The 13,613-nt window shown below is 39.7% G+C and overlaps 1 long non-coding RNA gene across 1 annotated transcript; it reads right to left on the bottom strand.

The window, feature by feature from the left end:
- Window positions 1-293: 293 nt before the first annotated feature.
- LOC128312226 (uncharacterized) lies at window positions 294-7,190 on the bottom strand. Its single transcript, XR_008291239.1, has 2 exons — window positions 6,955-7,190; window positions 294-1,343 (listed from the first exon to the last, which is right to left on the bottom strand). It is a non-coding gene; the product is annotated as an uncharacterized LOC128312226 (long non-coding RNA).
- Between the last annotated feature and the right edge of the window lie 6,423 nt (window positions 7,191-13,613).

The following is a 13,613-nucleotide window of genomic DNA, read 5'->3' as shown; positions in this document are numbered from 1 at the left end:
CTTCCTTTTCTTTTTAAGTTTATTCATTTATTTTGAGAGAGAGAAAGAGAGAGAGAACGAGCAAAGGAGAAGCAGAGAGAAAGAGGTAGAGAGAGGATCCCAAGCAGGCCCTATGCTGTCAGTGTGGAGCCAGATGTGCAGCTCAACCTCACAAACCGTGAGATCATGACCTGAGCTGAAATCAAGAGTTGGCCCCTTAACCAGCTGAGCTATGCAGGTGCCCCTCATTTCATTTTCTGATATGTAAATCTAAAAATTAAAAAAATAAAAAAACTAAAGAGGCAAAAACATAATTTTGATATTTAAGATAATCTGATGTTGACTTTTAATGACTCCATGACCAATATGATCAATAGACTGATACAATCAATACTACAGGCAATAATGAGGCCTACAATCCAGCAACATCTAAATACAAACATTTCAAGGTAACTTTTAAAAGAAGCCTCTATTTCAGATATTAGAATTTCTGAAATGTAATCTTATACTGGTTTCCAGCTCTTCAGTAGGTATAGACATTTATTCTATTATTGTGAACAATTATTATCTTAGCTGGTTAACTCAGATTCATAAATGATTCTTAAAAACATCATGAGCTAGTTACAGTTATTTTGTCTGCTAGTTTTGATTGTGCTTTGCCGGTCCTATCACTGTCAGCCACCTCTGTAGCTGGATATGTGTACCAACTTTCTACTGCTCCCTGTACTGTTTTGATAGTAGGTGTTGTGACCTTTAGAAAAGTGGAGTTGCAGATTTAGCCTCGTTGGGAATATGAGCCCACAGACTTGGTATTTCTATCATGTGCACACCAACATACAGTCTTTGGTAAGTCCAAAGGTATCAGTAATGGAGTTTTACATACAAGGACCAAAATTACCATCACTGTAAATAGATTTTCTTTTTAAGTGAAACAGCAATATGGAATAGATAATTTCTGCAAAATATAAAAAGATAACATTGAAGATAAACATATAAGAGAAAATTAAGACAATAAAAATGTGATTTCTTTGAAATCAACAGTCACTTGTTACTCATTAAAATCAAACCTTAGTCATTAAAGAATGCTCAGATGTCATGATGTTCTGGAATTCTGTGCTTCAGAGTAGCTGGTGATTGATAGTGTAGCTTCTGCTGCTCCTGTAGGGATGAGCTGATTTCAGGAACTTAAGAGAAAACAGATGAGGACTCTTCTCTGGCTTGTGGCCTCTCCAAAGCAGAAACTCAACCCCAGCTCCTAAAAAGCCCAAGAACCCAAAGATTTGGAACCTGGGTTCTTTTAGGGAGAATGGACATCCCAGATGTGATTGTCTTTATTTTTCTTCTTCCTTTCTGCTCAGACTCTGCTGTGGAGATAAGGCCCCCAACTTATGATAGCCACTGATGTTCAAATCTACATTTCAGAGTGGTGTTCCAGACATGTTTCTAAATGGCCTGCTATAATAATTCATCAACTAGATAATACACAGGGACCTGAAATATTTAAAAATAAACTCATGTAAAACCACCACCTATGCTGATGTTATAAGTTAGAAGTTTTAATGTCATGCCAAATGCCTCAATATTTCAAACTTCAATATCCTCATCTGTAACATGGTGAAAAGAATTTCCTCTTCATAGAGAATTATGTGGCTTAAATGTGGTAACGGGTGTAAAAAGCTTAGCCTAGGGCCGATACAGTGTTAACTCTCAATACATACTAACTGTGGAAGCAGTGGTGATGGTGAGTGATCACCATATCTACTTTTACCAGATAGATTTTGCCTAATTATCTGTTTCTGAATTTAGAATGTGAGCCCACATTTACAAGAACCCTATCCTAGTTATCTTTGCTTCTGACATAGTAGTGATCTGCTGTTTGTTAAGTGACTAGATTCATAAATATTACATTAATTGTATTTTACATGCTATAACCATTTTCACTGGATATAAACTTTTTGTGCTCTTTATTTTGAACTTTGCAACTATCTTATGAGGCATGTAAGATAGATACAGCATATTCATAATCCAAAGAAAGAGGGTGAGGAGCTAAGTGACGTGGCTGAGCTCAATCTGTTAGGAAATGATTTCTTGACTCTGTTGTGTTTTCCTTGTTGTGTTGAGAACACAATCATCTTTATGCCAAATAATACCTTTATTTACTTCCAATTGGATCGGTGAGTAAGGGCCTGTGGGGGGCAGTTGGAACAAAAGTAAGAGGGTAGTTTCAGAAGGGTACACATAATGATTTCCTCAATGATGATTTTTATCAAAGGTCAAAATGGGCTGTGATCTTCCATAAAAAATTGGTTTGACCTGAAAACCAAGTTCAATACCAAGTGAAAAGAATTGCCAATGCCATCTAGATTGATGACTGATCTCCTTCAGAGACAGCATAAATTTCTTTAAACTCCAAGAGCATGACTATATAATAATGTTTATATGTATCCAGGCTATGTATGCCTATCTCAAAGAAATTAAAAATCAGATTGTAGGATAAATCAAAGTGCTTAGCAATCTGTATCTGACATTTCAACATGAGCCTGACCTCAAGGTTAGAGAAGACTGGCCTGGTTCTGTGTGATGGGAGATGATTTGACCTTAGAGAATGTAAGCAGAAAAAAGGTTCATCTGAATCTTCTTATAACCCACACCAAGCACACCAAGTACAGAGAGGCAAGTGACTTGAATTCTTTTCATAACAGGGGGTTCCCAGTATCTCCATGTTCTGACATGGTATTCATGTTTCATTTTGAGTATCGAATGAAGGGGAGCAGAACTTGTCATCCCCAAATATGCCTCTTTGACATAAGAATTATTTTAGGATGATTATTTCTGAGAAAGAGCAGACACAGGAGAAGTTCTGAAAACTAAGTAAAAGTTACTCTTTTGTAAGAGACATTTACATGTGTTAGCCTGAAAAATAAAACTGTCAGTTATTCCACCAGCAAAAATGAGTTCATGTGGGAATAACAGAGTTGCAATTTAGGACAAGAAGCAAAACCATAGGCAAGTCTGGAGAACAAAGGAGAGAAAGGTTCTCTTATAGGAGTCTGGAAGCCTGTTTGTTATAAACAAAAAGTCCATTGGAACAAACTGGGAGTTCAAAGTGTTGTGGTTTTCATTGGCTGAGTTGTGATAATCTCTCATTGGCTGGGCCATTGCCAGGGGAGAAGAAAATGTTTCTTGTTCCTGCTGGGGTAGTAAAGCAGTATTAAACATCTCTTCCTGTTGGGTCTGAAATTAGCAAGAGTGGTTGGTGGGGGGGGGGGAGCCCCCTTCTGGCCTCTCCACTCTGCTTTAAACGAGCTTTTCTTTTATTAATCTTCACACTTTAATAAGGAATCTCCATTTGTAAGGGTGTTTTCTTCTCTGTACCAGAAAGAGGAGGATGACTCCAAGTCTCCAGAAACCTTTACCAACGGAGAAGGCAGCAACTTAAATGTGCATAACAACCATAACTTGAGTGTGTGTGTGTGTGTGTGTGTATGCTTTGTCTGATAACCTGCCATAACTAGTTCCTCCATCTTCCAACATCTTTCTTTTGTCTTTAGCTGGAGATGGTATTTAAGGCGATGGCTTGGGCCATTTCAGAGAGTTACTCAGTTTTCCTGGGTACCTCGCATGTATACAGGAGACATACATGCTATTAAACTTCTGTTTGTTTTTTTCCTGTTAATCTCTCTTGCTATTACAGGGATGTCTCAGCCAAGAAGCTAGAAGGGTGGAGGTAAAGTTATTATTTCTCCCCCACATGAGAAAGGATCAGAGGAGAGCAGCTAATTCAACTTTCCCAGTTATGTCTGTAACACATAACTGGCATGGTCTCCACTAAAGACTGTATCCAAAATAAAAGGACCTTACCTGTCATTTTATGCTTGGGAATGTAACAAGACATAAATGTGGTAAGAAACCATGGGAAAATCATGGATTATAGAATGCAGGTTAGAAGATAGAAGCCTCTACTAGGGTAGACAGAGGGCCACTACTGTAGTCACAATGGGATGAATACTATTAGGCCTATAAATAACTTACAGACTACAGTTAATAGAACAGGATGAAAAACTAGTCTAATAAAATGGTGGGACCCTATGAGAGCAGATGTACCCTCACCCCTTCTCTTTCAAATGATTTTCTTGTTGGAAGCACAAAGGAAAAGTGAATGTTGAAGCTTTGGGGAATTTTCATTAGTATGACAGATTGGATGCATCCAAAGCCCCATGATCTTATATTTTTGACAAGTTTCTGTGAGACATGTTGTCAGGTTACTCTTTTCAACAATGGAAAAGCATTCCCATTTCCTTGCAGATGTCAGGCATATTGAAGAAGTAGATAGACTGTGATCTGGTCCTAATGTTAATCCTCCCCTCCAAGCTTTGTTCGCAAACAAAGTCTTTCTGTTCTTTTTGGAAGTGATAGGCTAGTACTAACTCGAGGATATGACCACTGATACATAAGTATGGAAAAATTAGGGCCACTCCAATTTCATTTTCACTTCTGTGTTTAAAGCTCAGACTTTTTGTGAATTGAAAATATTAGAAGAATATAGAATCACAATATTGTGATTTATAAGAAATATATATTTGGTCTGCATCCATGGTTCCTGGCTCACAACTTCCAAAATGCTTAAAATTTCCTGAGCTGTAAGAGCAATGGGAGCATCTTTTGTTGTAGTATTTGGTCTCTTGACCTCAGTTCCTGAAATCGCTTCAAAGTCATAAAGGTGAAACGGGTGTCTTGTTATTCATAACAAGCCCCCTTACACCACAACTGGGTTTATGTTAATGAACTGACTTTTGGAAAGCACCGTGGTATTAGAGGGTTGGACCTTTCAGTGCCAGCCCCACCCACCTCCAGGAAGGAGAGAGGGGCTGGAGTTGGAACAATGATTAATTAATCATCCCTATGTGATGTAGTCTCCATAAAAACCCAGAAGGACCAGGTTTGGAGAACTCCAGTTTGGGGAACGCTGGAGTTTGAGGGAGAGTGATGCACTCAGAAAGAGCATGGAAGCTTCTGTGCCCTTTCCCTACACCTTGCCCTATGTGTCTCTTCCATTTGGCTTGTTCCTGAGTTGTATCCTTTTATAATAGACTTGTGTCTAGTAAGTAAAATGTTTCTCTGAGTTCTGTGAGCCACAGTAACCAATTAATTGAACCCAGAAAGAAATTCCATTGGGATTGGTGTTTGAAGAAAGGGTGGGGGCAGTCTTATAGGACTGAACTCTTAACCTGGGGTATCTGAAGCTATCTGTTGATAGATAGTGTCAGAATTGAGTTGAGTTATAGGACACAAGGCTGGTGTCACACATAGCTGGTGATACATCCGCACTACTTCCTGTGTTTCATCTGGAGCATTGCTTGTTGGTGTGTGGACCCCCTGCCCCCCCCCCCCCCACGTTGGGATTGTTGAGTATAGGAACTGGTAAGCACTCGGGACTGATAGGATCCCCTCCTTTCCCCTATGTAATGCTTATGGTTGGTGTGTGCACAGCCTTTTCATGTTTGTTTTCTTTTTCCTTGTCACCACTTAGTTTATATTTAATTATATTTAAAACGAGAACTTCTATGAAGTAAAAATGCGTCCCACCTTAAAGCAACCTGAAATCTTCACCTTTTTACTGTTCGTTGTGAGATGGCAACATTTTTGAAATGCTGCTGATCATGAGAATCTAGAATGGCTTTATGGCTTCCTGGTGTTTCCAGAGGTCTGTAAATACTTCTTCACAGCCCTAGGAATTTAGGAGCTCTCCTCTCCCCCATTTTTTTGACCATCAAATGATGGGGTACAGAATTGTGGTTTTCTGTTGACTGTCCGCCACAGGGTTTAGTGTAGGAAGGGGACAGTAGTTGGCTCAGAAAGGATGGACTGCAACGAACACTGCACTTTGTTGTACCTTTATTAAATATTTTGTCTTTATAATCATTCATCTGGAAAAAATACACGTCTGTGCACTAGTCAGGTTTTATTAGGTAATGCTGTGGTAACAAATAACCCTCAGCCCTCTGGCTTGAAACAAAGGCTTATGCCTCACTCCTATTGTGTGATCTTCATGGATAAGCTGTGTTTCTTTCAGTTGTGTTTTCATTCTGGGATCCAAGCTGAAAGATTAGCCTCTGCCCAGTTATACTATCCTCCTAGCAGAGAGAAAAGAGCAGGAGATCTGGCAGACACACTTGCTCTCCATTAGCCAACTGCAACTTCTGCTCAGATTTCACTGGGTCTGACGTCCGTGAGGTGGGAAACTATACTCCTCCCATTGAAAGATTCTGTAAGTCACATGGCAACAGAGTATAAAATCCTCTCATAGGATCAGGGTGTGAACAGTTGAAAATGAAAATAAAATCTACCATAGCCTCATCAAAGGAAAACAGTATTCCTCACCCCATCTCTCTCTCTCTCTCTCTCGATCTCATTGTCTCTTTCCATCTCTTTCTCTGTCTCTGTCTCTCTTTCTATCTCCAAACAGAATTTTATCCACAAACAGAAACAATATGGCATTACTGCCTCTCTACCTTCAAACTATATCATAATCATTTATTAAGTAGTTCTTGAGCACTGATCAGGTGCTAAGCAAAAAGAGCACACAGGGAAATAGAGTGTGGCTCCTATTCTGTGTGGAGAGGGAAGAAAACTAATCTCTTAGTGATTGTAAATCAGAAGTATCAGTGTTAGGGAAAGAGAAAGGTTAGGTGACTTATTTTGCCGAGAACAATGAGGAAGAATTCACATAAAACTCATAAAAGTTTACCAAGAAGATTCGAAGAGAGGAGACTTACAGGCCCTGAGCACAACATGAACATAGATAGGCATTGCTGTGTATTTTAGGAAGGAAAATTGGAGGTACTTAAAAAATGTAAGGAAGGAGCATCACCTGAAAGAAGTTTGGAGTCAGAGAATAAAGTCCTCGCCTCTCAAGTGAGTTAGACACTCTCCGTGCTCCTACACCACCCTTCACTACCACCCCGGAATACTCACCCATGCCTCTCTGTTGTGTGCTGTGCCCCAGAAGCTGACCTCTCCAGAAGTTCTTTTGTCCTCTGTCCTCCTGTTGTGTTTGACCCATGAGAGACACTGGCAAAAGGGCAGGAAGAGAGTGAGCCCATGGATTTTATCCCACCCTGCCCTGCTTCCGTAAGAGGAGAAAAAAATGAGACCTTGGAAAACACTCCCTCCCAACTTCTGATCGTTCAGAAAACTGCAACAAAATTGAGATTGCCTCCTTCACTGTTCTTAGGACTGTTGGCAGTTACTTACTTTACTGATGACTCAGTTAGCTTTTGTTGCAAAATAAACTCTCCAGCAATGCAGTGACTTAAAATAGCAGCGGTTCATTTGTATAACGATTTTGCAGGTTGAGCAATTCTTCTGGCCTGAGCTGCCCTGCCTGCTCTTGGCTGGGCCTGCTTCTGCATGATGTCAACTGGTGGGTCAGTGGGCAGGTAGATGATCTGGGATGGTGTCACCCACATATCTGATGGTCAACCAGGATGACAGAAGCAAATGGGCCACATAACTCTCAGCATTTGGTAGTGAGCCTGAGTTTGCTCATAGTGGGGCATCAGAAGCATCAAGAGAATAAGATTTAAGGCTTCTTGAAACCTAGACTCAGAACTCACACAGTGACAATTTCCAGCACGTCACATTTGTCTCAGATTCAAGGGATGGGAGGTGTCTCAAAATGGTGTGATATTTCCCCCAATCCACTACAAACAAGAGAATTCGACTCACATCTCTCCTGTCCTGAGATTCAAATTGACTGAAATTCCCAATCATGTTTTCCAAGGTGTTCAAAAAAAACTAACCTTCCTCCGTTACTGTATTCATCTTATGTTTCATCATATTCTTGTCAGACAGAAGCCTTATCTCCACTTCTAAAATGGAGTTCCAGAGGCAAAGGAAAGGACTATTTTTTTAAGGTAACCATTCTTACAAAGCTAAGATTTGCATTTCAAGTTTTAACTGGCCAGTTCTGTAAGTAGGCAATGGCTATATTGCCTTGGTCCTCCCTGTTTCAGTGTCCCTGCTTTTCAAGAACATAATTATCCTTCATTCTTTTATTGACAAGCTTTGGACATTAACTTGCAGACTCAACAATGTGATTGTCTTATATTTTTCTGTAGTTATATCAAGTTTGCAAGTTAAGAGTTCAACGTTTTAAGTTAATGAGTGGATGACTTCTCTTTGGAGACTGTGTGTGTGTGTGTGTGTGTGTGTGTGTGTGTGTAAGTTTGCATCCTACCAGTTCCCATACATTCTCTCTTTGTGTTTGAGTATAAATAACTCTGTTAATAAAAGTAGTGTTGAATGTGTGTGTGTGTGTGTGTGTGTGTGTGTGTGTGGTATGTAGGGGGACAGGGAGGGCAAAGATGTGCTGGTTTGTGCCAGGGAGGAGTAATAAATAAATCCAAGGTAAGCTAACTAGTGAGAAGCAAAAGCAGAGAGATTTCAAAAGATACATCTGCACTACTTCCTATGGGCAGCTGCCCAGATATGTGAGATGATGCTGGAAAAGCAATTGAAAATTCCCACTGGCCTCTGTATAGATCCCGTTCATTCTGGGGTCATCCATCAGTCTCCTCAACTCAGGAGGATCCTCCATTGGCTACCCGCTGTGTGCTTCTGTTTATATGAGTTTTTATCCTGTTGCCGAGAACCTTGTCAGATGAAGAGCAAGCCACATTTACCTGTAACTGCCTTACACTAGCTTGTGATGCCTAATCTCTTTTATTGATCCTACTTGCTGGTTTCTGGAGACCATTGATTTTCCTGGCTGTCAGTTTGTGGCCTTGCCTCCTTAATGTTTATTTAGACCAGCCTCCATAAATTGTTTCTGGTACGGAGGGTGAGGGAGGCAGCAGGAGGTCAGGGGTGCATGTATACCTGTCCATAAATATAAATCACAGCTTTTGTTCTTTGCTGTTGTTTGTGAACACTGTTTGCGAGGTGGATAAAAAAAGGAAGTATTCCACTAAAATGTGGGGAGGCCATTACAAATTCTCCTGTGACTGTCTTTTTTTTTATTGCAGCCTAGATTTTCAATTTTCTGAATCCTAATGGTACCTCTTGTTGTCTACTCAAACATGTAATGTTTCTTTGTGTTAAAGTGGAGGAAGAAAAAAGCGAAGGCATTGCTTGTTTGCCAGCATAGAGCTGTGCTTTTGAATGCAGGTGGGTTGTTTTCCCCTTCCCACCACTCAAATTGCTTTTTGTCAACACAAGCATATATATTCATACATTTCCGTCTTTCAGAAAAAAAAAAGTAGCGCTGGAATAGCTCTTCATGCTGAAGTCTCTATGACTATCCAGTTAGACAAAGGCCATGGCTGTAGTGGAAAAGAACTTTCAAGGTGTCCAGCAGCTCACGGTCAGCATGTTCTAATAGGGGGTTGAAGGGTGAAGTGCAGAGTGCCACTGTACCTGCAATGCCAGTTGACAAGGCCAGTTAAGCACAAGGCAAAATGGAAAATTGTTGCAAGCAGGTGGCTGCTCAGTTATAAATAATTCAAGGGCACATCCTGCAAAATCCAAGGGAAAAGCCCCACAGCTCATTATAACAGTGAGTTGGTAGACTGCTAGATCCTTAAATCACTAGAAAATGTTTTGCAACAGCTAAGAATTTTTTCTCCCCTGCAGTAGTAGACATCATAGTCACTATGAGGTGACAGGTGGCTCCCCTGAGGCCAGAGGGCAGCAATCAACAGAGGGGCAGCCTGGGCTACTACTCTCTCAGTTGATATTGAAGCATGGTGCACAGAAACAGCACCCAAAATAAATTATCAGGGAAAGGAGAAGCGTCCTCAAGACAGGAAAAGAAGTACCTTCCAGAAAACACCTATGGAACAGCTTGCTTGATTTAGCCGTCTCTGTTTTAACTTAGCTTTTTTCATGTTGACGAATAGTCTGCATCTATCTGACTTATCTAGCCTTCTCATTTCCACCTCTTTCTTTAACAAGCTTCCCGTTATTTTTGTACTTTTTTGCCTGTAGGGGTCACATGGGCCCTGCAATTTATATGCACTCCTCCTGCTCTACTTTTTCAATCTCTACTCTTCCATGAAATAATTACTTTTCACTATTATAGTCAATGGTTTTCTATTTCTCAGAACTCTTACAGAAACTTCAACCCATACCAGAGTGTGATTACTTACATTTGATGTCTGCATTAGTCGGAATAGACATGTTTGTACTGCAGTAACAAATAAGTCCCCATGTCACAGGGCTTAATCCACTTAATCCACAAAGATTTCGTGTTTCTTGTTCTCCGGGCCCAGTGTGGATCTGGAGCTCTCCTCAGTAGCTCCTGTCCTAGTATTGGCTCAAGGGTCCAGGCTCCTTCCACCTACACATTGATATCTGAAACACAGTGGCCTCTGAAGTAGGCCCACAGGGGAAGAGATAGTGTGGAAAATCACACGGTGGGTTTTATAGTCAGAGCAGCAAATGTAGCACATTTCTACGTTAGAAAAGAATTCTCTCTTAACATTTGAGTAGTTTTCATCTGAAATAATTGTCTCTCTGCACCATCAAGGCTAAAATATATTCCAGATTCATTATTGATCCACATAAAAAACTTTAAGGATTATAAAATATTAGAAGAATATCACTTAAACTTGGCGTAAGGCTTTTTGAAGCAACACAGAAAAATAAGAAGTTAAAAGACAAAATATTGGCAAATTTGACTACCTAAAATATTTTAGAAATCTAATAAATAGACAGTCACCTTAATTATCACCACAATGGAGGTTAAAAACAAATCACATATGAGAAGGAAATATGAACAATATTAAAAAAATAATATTCACATAAAAAGATCTCTTTCAAAGCAGTAAGGGAAAGAAACAAAAAAATATAGAAAAAATGCACAAAAATAATCATCTAGTAAAAAGGAAAACTATGAACCACTAAAAGTAAGAAAATATGCCTAATATTTCTATTATACTTATACTCATGCAAATTAAAATGAGATCAATTTTTGACCTTAGACTATAAAAATTTTTTAAATAATATGATCGTGGGACACGTGGATGGCTCAGTCAGTTAAGTGTTCAACTCTTGATTTCTGCTCAGGTCATGATCTCATGGTTAGTGAGATTGAGCCCCATGAGATTCTCTCTCCCTCTTGAGACTCTCTCTCCCTTGAGATTGAGATTCTCTCTCTCTCTCCCCCTCTCTCTTTGCCCCTCACCCACTATTGCACTCTCTCTCCTTTTCTCTCAAAATAAATAAACATTGAAAATAAATAAATACGTAAGTAGATAAATAAATAAATAAAGAATAAAGTCCCAAATATGGATTAAAGTAATTCTAATTGATTGCTTAAAAGAAAGTCTGTGTTTTGTCTGGGTACTGCTGAAAATCTCCATACTAAACAAGTGTCAGCTACTACACATACATACACACAGGCACACATGCATGGCTATTTAATCGTAATAACAACATATTCCCTCGGTAAGTCACTTCAGTGTTTTTTGTTGTTGTTTTAAAAAGTGATTTATTCAACAAACATTTAATGAACACCTGCTATGTGCCACGTACTCTTCTAAGGCACTCGGGGAATAGCGATAAAACAAATGGATTTACATTCTTGCAGGGGAAAATAGATACACAGATGCATAAATAAATATGTAATAAGCACTGTGAGGAGTTCAAGAAGTATTGGGTGTTGCGCAGAAGGCTGGATATTTGAGCAGAGGCAAAATAAAGTGATCTACTAGTATAATGAGCAGAAGAATGAGCAGACAAATGAGGCTGCTTGGTAGAAGATGAGGCTCAAGACAGAGCAGGACCCAAAATCCTGGATGCCACTGTCAGGACGTCAGATTTTACTCTGAAGAGAGAGAGAATCATGGAAGGGTTCCACGCAGAGGAGCAATATGATCTAATTTTCAGTTTTAACACGATCACTTTCGGGAGCTTTGCGAAGATTTGAGTGGGAGGTCAAGAGTTGAAATTTACGAAATGAAAACTGAAATTTTCTGCCTTCCCAGTGTCAGGATACTAATGCTCTCAGGGCCTCAGTTTCTTTGTGAAACAGGAAGGTTACTAATACTCATCTCTGAAGTAAGCTAAGGGAATTAGATGAGTTGACTTATACAGAATATGTAGAACTCCTCCAAGCGGGCGTCGGCAAAGAGAGGTAGTGGCTGTGGCAGTAACAACACAATTAACAGTAGGAGAGCCACTCTCATCCCCTGCCAGATAGTAAGCCCCATGAACAATTCAGTCTTTGTCTTTCCAGATTTTTTTTCGCGTACAAACGCAAACTATCACACACATAGTATTTTGCCAATTTGACATTTTTTCAGAAATGGGATTGTACCCACATTCCCCCCCTCTAAATCCTTTACATTTTTACCCAACAATATTCGTGGACTTCTGTTAAGTAGTCCCCCACCCCCACCCCACCATCAGTGCTTTCGCTTTCCACAGTTTCAGTTGCCCATGGTCAACCATGGTCTGGAAGTAGATGATCCTCCTTCTAAACATATCATCAGAAGGTCAATTGTAGCCTAATGCCACATCACAATGTCTATGTCATTCATCTTCCTTCATCTCATCACATGGGCATTTTATCCCCTCACATCATCACAGGCAGAACATGAGTATACTACAAGAAGATATTTTGAGAGAGAGAGGGAGAGAGAGAGGGAGGTGGGGGGAGAAGGAGAGCGAGCGAACGAGAGAGAGACCACATTTATATAACTTTTATTATAGCATATTGTTATAATTGTTCTATTTTATTATTAGTTATTATTTTAACCCCTTAATGTGCCTAATTTATAACTTAAATTTTATCAAATGTATGTATGTATTAGAAAGAGCATAGTGTATATACAGTTTAGTTCTATCTGTGATTTCATGTATCTGGTGGATTTTAGGACATTCTCTCGCTCTCTCTCTCTCTCTCTCTCCCCCTCTCCCCCTGCAGATAAGGGGGGGACTACTCTATGTCAGTGTAAGTAGAGCTACATATGTGGTTTAGTATTGCCTACTATTCCATAGTGAAAGATGCACTGTAATTTACTTAGCATACCTTGTACCTCTTTTAGGTTTTCTGTTTTACTTGCCACAACATACAGTGCTGTGATCGTTTTATGTCATTATGCATCATTTGTGCCTGAGTTACCATGGGATAAATTCCTAGAGGTGGGAGTGATGGCTTGATGGTTGTATGCATTTTAAATTTGAATTGTCACTAGCAAATTACGCTCTAAATAAGTAGTTTGGGTTTACAGTCTTACTAATGGTATCTCTCAGAATCTTTTTTCACACAATCATAACAACTGTATTTTTTAAAAATGTTTATTTATTTTGAGAGAGAGAGAGAAAAAGTACAAGTGGGGGAGGGGCAGAGGGAGAGGGAGAGAGAATCCCTAGCAGGTTGACAGCATGGAGCCTGACTTGGGACTTCATCCCCTGAGCAGTGAGACCATGAACTGAGCCAGAATAAAGAGTTGGACACTTAACCAACTGAGCCACCCAGGCGCCCTCATATTTGGCACTTTATTTTGACTCATGTCAACTAAAACAAAAATAAAAACTGAAAAAAAAAAGAGATCAAAGGAAGTAGTCTATATGGAGGTTAGCTCACCGATAAAGAGATACACAGTAGCTTGGAATAATCTTTTACTTCC

This window comes from Acinonyx jubatus, chromosome D4 (assembly GCF_027475565.1).
Source record: "Acinonyx jubatus isolate Ajub_Pintada_27869175 chromosome D4, VMU_Ajub_asm_v1.0, whole genome shotgun sequence".
Lineage (NCBI taxonomy): Eukaryota > Metazoa > Chordata > Mammalia > Carnivora > Felidae > Acinonyx > Acinonyx jubatus.
This window is presented reverse-complemented; position numbering and strand designations above follow the sequence as displayed.